Here is a 12,023-nt window from a genome sequence, read left to right on the forward strand (position 1 = left end):
AGATGGTGAGTTAACCAAAATGAGCAACTTTCCAGGAAAGCAAAAATAGAGTATCAGAATTAAAGTCTTCATTGGAGATGGTAAGGAGCAAGATTAACATTGTAAAATATTCAATTAGTAATTTTCATGATAAACTCAAAACAATTTCCCAGAATGCAGAAGATAAGGTTGAGAAAAGCAGGTTGGTTGGTTTCCTGTTTGAATATGAACTGGAGGAAAAGAGCAGAAGCCCCTTACTCAAGCTCTACCTTACCTAACTCTCAGCCAGTCAGTAACAAAAGATCCAAGAAGCTATCAAATGCAAGTTCTTACTGGAGGGGGCTAGGGACTTCCTCAGGGCTCTGTAGACAGACTCCAACCCCTTCCTCCTTTTAATGCTAAAAATCTTGCCTGGGGTAGAGACTTATAATGCTGATGCAGCATACAATGTATGAAGAAGTATGTTGAGCCACTGCAGAAATGCTAGAAAAACTCCTATACATGCCATGATGTAATCCTTCCCTGTAGAAAGGCCCTATAAAACATACCCACACACTATCCTCAGGGATTAACCCATTCCCCTTTCCTTTCAGTGCTGACTTCCTTGTGCACAAGCTGAATAAAACTCTTTTGTTGCTGTGTTTGGTGATCTCTCTTGATTTCTGTCATGGGAGATCTCAAGAACCCAGGGCACCAGTAACAAGGTCACGGAATAAAAATGATGTGACAGAAAGTAAACAACCCAAACTCTAAATTTGCAATAATCAAAATTAAATTCCATAATATGCTTGAACTGAAAAGAGGAATAGGTACTGGGAATACTAATTACTGAATAGCAGAGAATATCAATGGAGAGAGATTGTTCATTTTAAACTATCAAGACAGCTCACAAAGCATCCAGTCAGAAAAAGTTACACACACACACACACACACACACACACACACACACACACACACACACACACACACACACAATCAGTTTGTCTTCAGGTTGCTTTGTAGCTCAAGTGATAGAAGAGATTGATGACTCTCCATAGATTTTAAGGGAGAAGAGTTGTAAGCAAATGATTTTATACCCACCCAGGTTGTTATTCTTGTGTAAAGGCAACAGAAAATTATTCTGTCTTATGCAAGAGTTCAGAGTTCAGCAATTTATCATACCACCTATGTAACCTACCTCAAATTAAAAAACAATATATAAACTCTAGCAGACTAAAAATTGAAAAACACAAGAAACTGTTAGCCTTGTAAAAAAAAATGGCAGTTAGTTTTAAAACCATTTAAATATAGTTATCTAATTGTAAGTACAGCTACAATAGTAAGACATAAAATATAAAAATAAGAAATGTAAACTATAAAAATATGAAATAAGAAAAATAACTTGGAAAGGAAAAGCCCTTAAAATATAAGCTATGATGTTGTTTTAGCAATATTGTCTGAGTATAGAAATCCCAGATTGTGTTAACAAAGACCCAGAATGGACTGGGAAAATAAAAGCATGGTAATGTTTTTAATGAACATAGGGAGAGTGAAAAATGTCTAATACTTTGCTCTAGTATTAAGTTAAACCAAACAGGCTGGGCGTGGTGGCTCATACCTGTAATCCCAGCACTTTGGGAGGCCACGGGGGGGCAGATCAGTTGGGGTCAGGAGTTCCAGACCAGCCTGGCCAACATGGTGAAACCCCATCTCAAGTAAAAATACAAAAATTAGCTGGGCATGGTGATGCATGCCTGTAATCCTACCTACTTGGGAGGCTGAGGCAGGAGAATCTCCTGAACCCAGGAGGCAGAGGTTTCAGTGAGCTGAGATTGCGCCATTGTACCCCAGGCTGGGTGATAGAGTGAGACTCAGTCTAAAAAACAAACAAACAAAACACCATATGCTGTTTATAGGAGACATATCTAAGCAAAAGGTCACACAACATTTTAAAGTAAAGAAAGAACAAATAAACTGAAAGTTAGGAGTGGCAATATACTAACAAAGTAAAATTTTAAGCAAAAAGCAAGTTTGACAAGAATGATTATCTTATATAAATGATAGGCATAATGATGGTGATAATAATAAAGCTGTGTTTTATAAATAAATACTTAAAGGGATAAAGCAAAAATAATTAGTCATATAGGATAAATTGATAGAAACATTAATGGAATTATTTAACATTCTGTTTTTGACAGATCAAGAAGATAAACAATAAATGATATAGAGTGTTTGAACAATAAACGCAGCAAGATCACAAATTTTACCTCATACTACAATTTGGATATATAATGAGAAATATAATTTCTTTATTTCATTTGTGATTAATCTGGCTTCCTAATACCTGAAGTTCCAATTTGTAACTGAGGCAAGAAATGTAAATATCTAATCTCTCTTAAGTCTTAGTTTACTCTGATAATTTAAATAGTACTTGTAGGTTCTGTTTAGTGCCTCTCTGATAAAAATATTTGGTCTCTCAAGTGGCTCATCCATTCCCCTAATTTTCTCCTCAAGGCAGCACGTGGGTATATGGAAAAGGGGTATGCAGCTTCATCAGCCTCTCAGCATTGCCATGAAGGTGAAATCCTCAGGCTCAGGTGCTCTCCTTGAACTCCCGTCTGTTATCTCTGGTCTTTGGAGAAATGTCTGTGCTCTTTCTGGCTGTATACTTGCCCTGCCGACCTTTACCCTTAAAGACTGAACCTGGTGTCAATAGTGGGTTGGCTTTTCACTGCCTTAGTCACTGGCCGTTAGTGACTGCTTAGCTGAGACTGTCTCACCTTGGCTCTCACTGGTGCCATAAGCCCATTACATGTTTGGGTTTGACTCCCATTTGGCCCCAGCTAGACTGCAGCCCTTGACACAGAGCTATCCATTGCATCCGTTGGCCATGGCGAATCCTCTCTAGCAGCTTTCTGAACCTCATCTAATTCTGTGATCCAAGGTGGTTTAGGGAAGCTAAACAGGATGGCCTACCTCTATCTGCCTGTTTTTATAGATGTTAAAAAAATTAGGAGGCCATTAGGCTGCATCCTGGGTTCCTACATAAGCAAACTGAAACCCAACTCAGAGTAACTCGACCAATCAGAAACTGCCAACAAAGCTCTAATTGGGAGCTGTACCAATCAAAAACCTTCAACTAACCTCCAGCTAGAGACTCTCCACCTTAAACAGTAAAATAGTTTCTTTGTCTTGCTTTCATGAACCCCTTATAAAAGTTCTATCTTCATGCCTCCTTGGTGAAGCCCAAACTGCTTGTGATTTGGTGCTTTCATGAATTGCTGTCTGCTCAAATAGACTCTTTGAAATTGTAATGGCCCTAAGCTTATCTTTTAACACAGGTCAGTTTGTCAAGAATCAACTAGTCGAATGACCAATTGCCAAATTTAATACATTTACTTATTTACCAGAAATGTTTTATTTTCCTACTTCTGAAGGTTACTGCAAACAGTTTTAAAGTCTATGAAGTTTTAGTTGGCAGGTTTCCGTTTTCTCTTTGTAGCATTTTAAGGAATAACCAGGTTGTTGAAACCTGAGTTATAGAGTGGTTTTGGTTTAGTGCATGTATCTACTACTCAGGAAAGTTTATTTCAACATTTTAGCATTTTTAGGACATAGGGTCAATCTTCTCTTATTCTTTCTCTGTAATTTCATATTTATAATGAATAAATATCAGATTTAGAGTGCTAATCTTAAAATAGAGCTCATTTACCAAAAGCTTGCACTTTTTCACTTTAATAAATTCTGCTTTGCAGTGCACACTATACATATCAACAGAATAACTTTAAGAATCATACTATTCCTTTAGGGTTTTTTTATGAAAGCCAAAGCGTCATAGACCAAAACAAACACAAAGTAGGTAAAGCCTTAAATTCTTAAGAATTTTTATTTAAACAAAGCACTTTTTAAGGCCACTGATGTTTATTTTTCAAATTCTATGTGGTGACTTGTGGGGGACAGGAATGCAGATTATGAAAATGCTAGCCTTTGTTAGCAAGATACGTAGCACAAAGTCAAGAGCCATCTACCTAGTAAATGTTAGTAAGAACGTTCATATGCTGTGAACTTTTATGATGTTACATAGAACATTGAAATTCAACCAATACAGCAGGCATTCATAAACTCTTGATGAGGTAGTTGACTAGATTGACAAAAGAGAAAGAAAGGTTGGAGCTAGAAAGTCAGATCTGGAATTCAGTCACATAGAATTGCTAGTTTAAATCATGAAACTGGCTATGATCACTGAAGAAGAATGTAAGAAGTGAAAATGTCAAGAATTGAACTTTCAATACCTACACTTAAAGAGTACCAAGACATATAAAGGCATAGGAGTGACAGAAAGGAAAAAAGTGAAGGGAATATAAATAGAAAAATACAGAGAAGAAACAAAGATAACCCCAGAGAACCTAGAGATAGAAATTGAGAAGACACACATAAGTGAGAAGCAGAAGTGTAAATGTTTGAAGAAGTAATAAAAGAGGGATTTGAAATGCAGAGAGAGAGAGAGAGAACAGGTCTCTGTCCTTTGAGGGAGAAGCTTGGAGAAGGAGAATGATGAAATGTACTTCTTACAATCATTGTCTTCAACTTCACTTATTTGTCAATGCCCTTAAATGAGGTATGTACACATAGCAGAGCTGTAATAAAAAGCAAGATATTCAAAAGCAGTTGGAGATTGTTTAGCTTCCTATTTCTAAATTTCCCTACTCCAGTTAAGCCAGCTTATTCTCATCCTGGGCACTATCTGACACTCTAAACCTAGATTTGGTTCTAGAATACTCACCTTAGGCAGCTAATTTTAACACTTTCTCTTGAGGCCATTTTTATTGCCATTCTTCTAAACATAACCTTATCTTCTTTTGTGGCTGACAGTTTCCCTCTTTTCTTCTTTGTTCTTGCTACTCTTCATTGTATCATTCATTTTAGCACTTTTTTGAATACCTACAATGTGCCCTAACATTTAAGGTCCAGGACAGGAGGGACCTTAAATGCCTTGGCAATTTTGTTACACAGTCCCTGAACAGTCCTGGCAGATAGAACATGTTCAATAAATATTGGTTGATTGAATGAATTAGCACAATATTGAGCACTGTATACATGATTAAGATAAAAGTTCTATTCTCAAAGAATTTACAATAAAGGAGTAGGAGAGCATCATTTATTCAAATAACTACAGTAAATAATTGCCTAATAAAATCAATGCAATAAGAGACTGTCTAGGAGTGTGGGCTCATGGAAGCCAGGAAAGAGTACATTTCAGGAAAAAGAAGTGATACACAGAGAGCAAGTAAAAGGAGGACTAAGAAAAGTCGATTGGATTTAACAAGAAAGTCATTGACCACCTGTACAGAAGATTAGATTCCTTGAATGACGCTTGTGCTGAAAACAACTAAAAATGCTAGATAAAATATTTAAAAAGTGCTCACTTTGGCAGCACATATACTAAAATTGGAACAATACAGAGAAGACTAGCATGGCCCCTGTAAATTAAAATTTTAAAAAAGAGAAAACGCTATCATTTTAAATGTATCACTGAGCTGACAAAAAAGTATAGAATCTGCATAGATTAAAACAACTAGAAGTGAAAATCATTGCCATTTTATATAAAATACAAACACACACACATACACATATAACTTACCTCTGTTGGAAGTCAGAGTATAATTATTCCTGATAGAGTTAGTGGCTGCAAAGGAGATTGAGGGAAGGATTGCTAATGTTCCTTCTCTTGATTTAGGTGGTGGTTATGTAGAAGTATTCAGTTGTGAAAAATTCATTCAGCTTTCACATATACTCAGAATATTTGCACTGCTTTGTGCTTTTTTTCAGTAAAAGTTTACTTTTTTTTTTTTTTTTTTTAAGATAAAACAACCACAAAAAAAGTGGGTAGACTAGGTGGTAAGTGAATACCCAAGCTGGCTTTTGACTGGAGGTTATATGCCCAATCCTGGTAATTTTCAGATTCTGTTTTGACAGCTGTGGGAGTTACTAGGGAACTATAATTTAGAGCCTGTCCAAGATGGAAATGCAGGAGGAAGTCTCCTATAAGGTTGAGACCACAAAAGACTACACAGTGAAAGAGAATTAGAAATAAACTTGTAGCACAGGAGAGGCAGCAAGACAATGTTCTTAAGCTTGGCTTTTGGTGGGAGGAATAAAAACATCTTGCCTGAGAATTTGAAAATGGGAGCCTGACTGCAGGTAGATTTGCACTGTGAACTTAACTCTAGGTGTTGTTCCCAAACCATCAAGCTGAGCATTTAATTTAAGATGGTAGTGCTTGCAGGAGATTGGTAGGAGTAAACCCAAATCCTCTCTGAAGGAATACAACTTTTATATGGGCCTCAAAGAATTTCCATGGATAAACTTCCAGAGAACAAGAGCTCACAAGGCACTGTGAGTAAGCACCAGCAGGAGCAGCGGAAAGCAGAATCAGATCTGCTCAGACTGCAGTTCCTGAATTTATTGTGCAGTGAATGTAAAAGTAGCAAAGTTTAGGTATAGAATATAAAAAATAGCAAAACTAATTTAATTTGATTTATTTTTTGAGATGGAGTCTTGCTCTGTCGCCCAGGTTGGAGTGCAGTGGCGCGCTCTCAGCTCACTGCAACCTCTGCCTCCTGGGTTCGAGTGATTCTCCTGTCAGCCTCCTGAGTAGCTGGGATTACAGGTGTGCACCACCACTGCCGGCTAATTTTTGTATTTTTAGTAGAGACAGGGTTTTGCCATGTTGGCCAGGCTGGTCTCGAACTCCTGACCTCAGGTGATCCACCTACCTCAGCCTCCCAAAATGCTTGAATTACAGGCGTGAGCCACTGTGCCTGGCTGCAAAATTTATTTTAAACGGAGGCTTTAAAATATGAGCGAAGAATAGGAGAGACTTAAAAAGATAAAGCAGATTTGAAAAGGAACTAAATGGGACTCTGAAAAATAAAATGTGGTGATCAACATAGTAATTACAATTAAGTTACTGTGACCCTTGTCAGAGCAAGATCAGAGGGAAGGGTGTAGTATCCAAAGGCTAGTCAGTTGAAGAGTTAATGGCAGTGAATAAACTCTGCATATATGTGTTATGTGCTGTTCTGTATGCCCATAACCTTTTAAAGTTTAAAAATATTAAATAGGAGATAATGAGAGATGAAAAATAAGAATGCCAAGTGCAGACTATTTCTAGTAGCTTTCAGTGGTGACAAAACTTAGTGATGGTGATGAGGAAATCCCTACTTCCCTCATTGTATTTTACTACTTCCAGATACCAATTCTGCTTCTCTCTCTTTGACTAAAGGAAAAGGAGAGATGCAGGAAAGGGAGGGAGAGTGGGAAGATGAGGGAAAGGGGAAAATAGAATAGGAATAAGAAAAAAAAGAGAGTTGAAAGGGATAGGAGAGAGGAGAAACCCATTGTCTACATTGAATGATCCCCTTCTCCCTGTGCTGGATTTTAACTATGGCAATGGAGAAAAATAAAATGGTGGAGAAAGAAACAGTGAACATGTGAAGCACATCCTAAATCAGTCACTTTGAAAATTAGCATTATATTAAGATTTAATTTTTTCCACTGTAAATAACAAATTTCATTTAAAAAACCTAACACTAACCTAATGCTCTCTAATTTCAGTTTTCAACTAGAAAAACTGGATTTGAACTTAACCAAAATTGACAAGCTCTAGTCTGCAAAACTTGAAACACCCCTACCTCTTATTGAATAGTAAAAAGTAGAAAATAGGGCATTCAGTTGTCAGTTTGAATTACTTTTCCTTTTTTCACGTTTTTATTTTTAACATAGTTTAGGCCTCTCAGAGAGCTGGGCCTAGGGCAAGGGGAAGAGGGATATAGCACACTATTAGAGTTCATAGCTCCATAGACACATAATTCATCTTCTTGACTTTGTAGTGCAAAAGGTTAAGCATTTATTGTATCCAATTACTTTGAATGTATTTCAACGTCAGGTAATTTTGAAAAAGTACAATGTAATTTTTACACAAACAACTCTGCCCATTATAGTTCTTCTCAAAAAAACAAGTCAATGCATTTTTCAAATTAGAAAAATAACAGCATAATTATATAATTAAAAGTAGTATTTCTCAACTCTAGTTATTGTGTTCAGGTTCTTGGCATTTTGAACAAAGAATTGGACAAAACTTGCAAACAAAGCAAGGAAAGAATGAAGCAACAAAAGCAGAGACTTATTGAAAATAAAAGCACACTCCACAGGGTGAGAGTGGGCCGAAGCAAGTGGCTCAAGGGCGTGGTTACAGAATTTTCTGGGGATTAACTACCCGCTAGAGGTTTCCCATTGGTTACTTGGTGTACTCCATCAGTAAATGAAGTAGTGGCCCGTGATCAGTCTGGTTAGTTGCAGAAAGTGACCAATCAGAGGCTGAAGTGAAGTTACAAAGTTATACTCCTGTGCAAAAGAAGACTTGGCCCACAACCAACCTGATTGGTTGTGGGAGGGGACCAATCAGAGGTACATTCAGTTTTTCGTCTGCCACACAGAAAAGGTGGCGGTGGAAAGGGAGTAGCCTCTGGTCCTTTTGTTACTTGGGCATGGAAAGTTGGGGTTTTCATTTTGATTTAGTTCTAGGAAGTCAGTGTGAATTGGCCTTAGGTTCCCTGCCTCCAGACCCTAATCTCCTGCCTCAAGGCATCACTTAATGATGGGACTATGTTCTGAGAAATGTGTCATTAGTAATTTTGTCGTTGTGTGAACATCATACACACACCTAGATGGTATAGCCTACTACACACCTAGGCTATGTGGTGTAGCCTATGGCTCCTAGGTTACAAACCTGCACAGCTTGTTACTGTTGTAATACAAGAGTCAGTGTTTGTGTATCTAAATATAAAAAAGTACAGTAAAAATACAATATAAAAGGTAAATAAAAATGGTACACCTGTATAGGACACTTACCATGAATGGAGCTTGCAGGATTGGAAGTTGCTGGGTGATTCGATAAGTGAGTGGTGAGTGAATGGGAAGGCCTAGGACATTACTGTACACTACTGTACACTTTATAAACACTGCACACTTAGGCTACGCTAAATTTATAAAACAAATTTATTCTTTTTGTCTAAGAATAAATTCAGCTTAGCTTACTGTAACTTTTTTACTTTATAAACTTTTTAACTTAAAAAAATTTTTGACTCCTTTGTAATAACACTTAGCTTAAAACATAAGCACACTGTATAGTTATACAAAAATATTTTCTTTCTTTATATCCTTCTTCTATAAGCTTTTTTTCTATTTTCAAAATCATTTATTTACTTTTTAAACTTTTGTTAAAAACAAAGACACAAACACACACATATTAACACAAACGCGAAGGCAACAATATAATTCTTTTAGCTAATCTATTTTTCCCCCTTTGGCTATTCAAGGTTACAAAACCAGAGGCTGGGAAAATGGAATTGTACTAAAACTCCCACAAAAAGATGTCTAGAAGTCTTGTTGCTTCAGATGCAGCAAAACAACATCTGATTGGCAAGGGGCCACTTTGGTTTTTCTCCTGTTTGGCTAGCATCCTAAACTTAGTTTTCACAGTGTTCTGTCCCTATTTAACACTGTGTTGTGGAAAGGCAAAATAGTGAGGTGGTAAAGAACATGGACTGTGGATTCTGACTGCCTGGGTTGGAATTCTCGCTCTGTCACACACTGGTCATGTGATCTTACCCTCCATCTCTGTTTCCTCACTTACAAAACGAGGAGAATCCTAAGACCTGCCTCACAGGATTGGTATGTGGATTAAGTGAATTAGCATATGTAAAGTGCTTAGAACAATGCTTAGCACGTAGTAAATAGTATTGCATAAACACACACAAGCACACAATGTAGTAATTTCTCACGTTTTGTGTAATCGAACTGGGATAATGACTTTATGATTCCCTTATATAACTATAAAGAAATATTTCATTATCTGAATTAGCTTATTCATTGAGGACTATTAAAATGTAAGGGATAAACTGGATATCTAACATACATGTGAACTTTCTACTTCTTCCACTTATGTCTATTAGAATTATTAAGTGTATTTGCGCTTGATAGATATTTTACAATGTGGGTATAACAATCCACAGGTAGCATAAAAGTAAAGGGGAATGATAATGGTCTTTCTTGTTTTCTAGTGACAGCTTCCCCCCAGTAGTATTCTTTTTTTTTTTTTTTTTGGAACACATATTGGCAATGGGAATATAAAGACCTGAAGGAAGCTCTCTCCCTAGCTTCAAGGAAAGCCACAGGATACTTAGGGAATTAAAGAATGATAAAAGGAAGAATATCATGAGACACCTGGGAGTCTTGTTCTTTATCATTTGCTCTTGACACATGAATTTCCAAAACACGTGTCATTTCTCAGCCAGGACAGAACTGTAATAATTTGTTCTAGTTCTCACATGCATTCTTTATGATGAGAAATCTGAAGTTATCCTCACCTTTGTTCCTGTATATGTAACAAGGCTTTCTTCTCTGGTTCCTAGGATCTTCTCTTTATCATTAGTTTGGGGAAATTTGATTTGTGCCTTGCTATAATTTTCTTCATGTTGCTTGTGCCTGGGTTGGTTGAATTTCTTGGATCTGAGGTTGTTACAACATATTGCTTTCTTCACAGAGAGATACCCCTGTAGATGGAGTGATATAAGTTCTGAATGATACTACAAAATGGTTGGCTTTGTTAAATAAAGACCAATTCATGCCATAATGTTTTAAAAATTGTGTTATTATTTGGACAAAGATTACATACATCTCCTGCTACATATAGAAATCTGTGGCTTAGCGAGGAAGGATTTGCAACAGTATGCTTTAGCTAACTGGTGGACTGGATTGCATGAGTATTTTCAAGGTAGGCCAGCTTTTGCTGAGTATTTTGAATAAGAAGGTGGTGGCTACAGCAATGAACTACTTAGCAAATATTTTTCATCACATGAACCAGTTGAATGAGTATTTATAAGACCTTGGAGAAAGTGGTATGATTTCAAGTGACAAGATTCTTTGATTTATATAAATCTGAATTGTTAGAAAAATTATATTGCAATGGCAAATTTTAAAATTTTCCCACTGCTACTTGGGTTTAAGAATGAGGAAAGATATTAGGAAGAGTTAAATTTCATAGAAAGTCACCTTGAAGAACCACAGAACAAAATGGCACGGTATTTTTTCTTTCTTTCAACGCAAAGGTGAAAAACCTTTTCTCTGAATCTTCTACTGCTACTCTACAGTTTGAGAATCTGACTTTGAAAGAGGAAAAATAACTTAGTAAGCTGCCATCTGATCATGCAGTCAAGATAAGGCTTACTGATCTGCTCCTAGACAACTTCTGGATTTCTGTGAATGAAGAGTATCCTGCTAGTCACAGGAAAGCAATAAACATTCTGCTGCATTTTTTTCAATTCATTACATATGTGAACAAGTTTGGTTTGTTTAACAATCATCATGAGCAAGGAAAAATATCAACTCATTTTCGTTGAAATGTCATCCATGTGTGTTTATCGCAAGTTTGATCCAGAATTGTATTATTGTACAGCAGAAAAATAGCACAAGTTTCAAGTTACTTTGTTCTTTGTTTCTAGTTTCAAAAGTAACAAATTTTATGCATAGGTATATAGAGGAGATATAAAAATTCGACACATATATAATTATTATGATCATATCTGCTAGTCTTGAGCTTAATCATGTTACTCAGGAAGAAAATAATTTTTTGAAAGCTTTATTAAAAAGTGTGTCTTAGGGTATACTTTTATTCATATTCTGTGGCTTATGGTTTTAATAGTTGTACTAATTGCACTGTCTAATTTACATGTTGTAAATAACATTAACTAAATCAACATAACCTTTTTTTTTAATCAACTTTTATTTTAAGTTCTGGGGTACATGTGCAGGATGTGCAAGTTTGTCACATAGGTAAACGTGTGCCATGATGGTTTGCTGCACAGATCAGCCCATCACCCAGGTATTAGGCCCAGCACCCATTAGCTGTTTTTCCTGATGCCGTCCCTCCCCTCTCCCCCCACAGGTCCCAGTGTGTGTTCTTCTTCTCCATCAACGTAACTTTTATTCAAATTAAATCAATC

General features: G+C 36.6%; 1 non-coding gene across 1 annotated transcript; it reads left to right on the top strand.

The window, feature by feature from the left end:
* The first annotated feature begins 5,376 nt into the window (after nucleotides 1-5,376).
* LOC129035907 (U6 spliceosomal RNA) lies at nucleotides 5,377-5,479 on the top strand. The gene has a single exon (XR_008502397.1). It is a non-coding gene; the product is annotated as a U6 spliceosomal RNA (small nuclear RNA).
* The last annotated feature ends 6,544 nt before the right edge of the window (nucleotides 5,480-12,023 follow it).

This window comes from Pongo pygmaeus, chromosome 3, assembly GCF_028885625.2.
Source record: "Pongo pygmaeus isolate AG05252 chromosome 3, NHGRI_mPonPyg2-v2.0_pri, whole genome shotgun sequence".
NCBI lineage: Eukaryota > Metazoa > Chordata > Mammalia > Primates > Hominidae > Pongo > Pongo pygmaeus.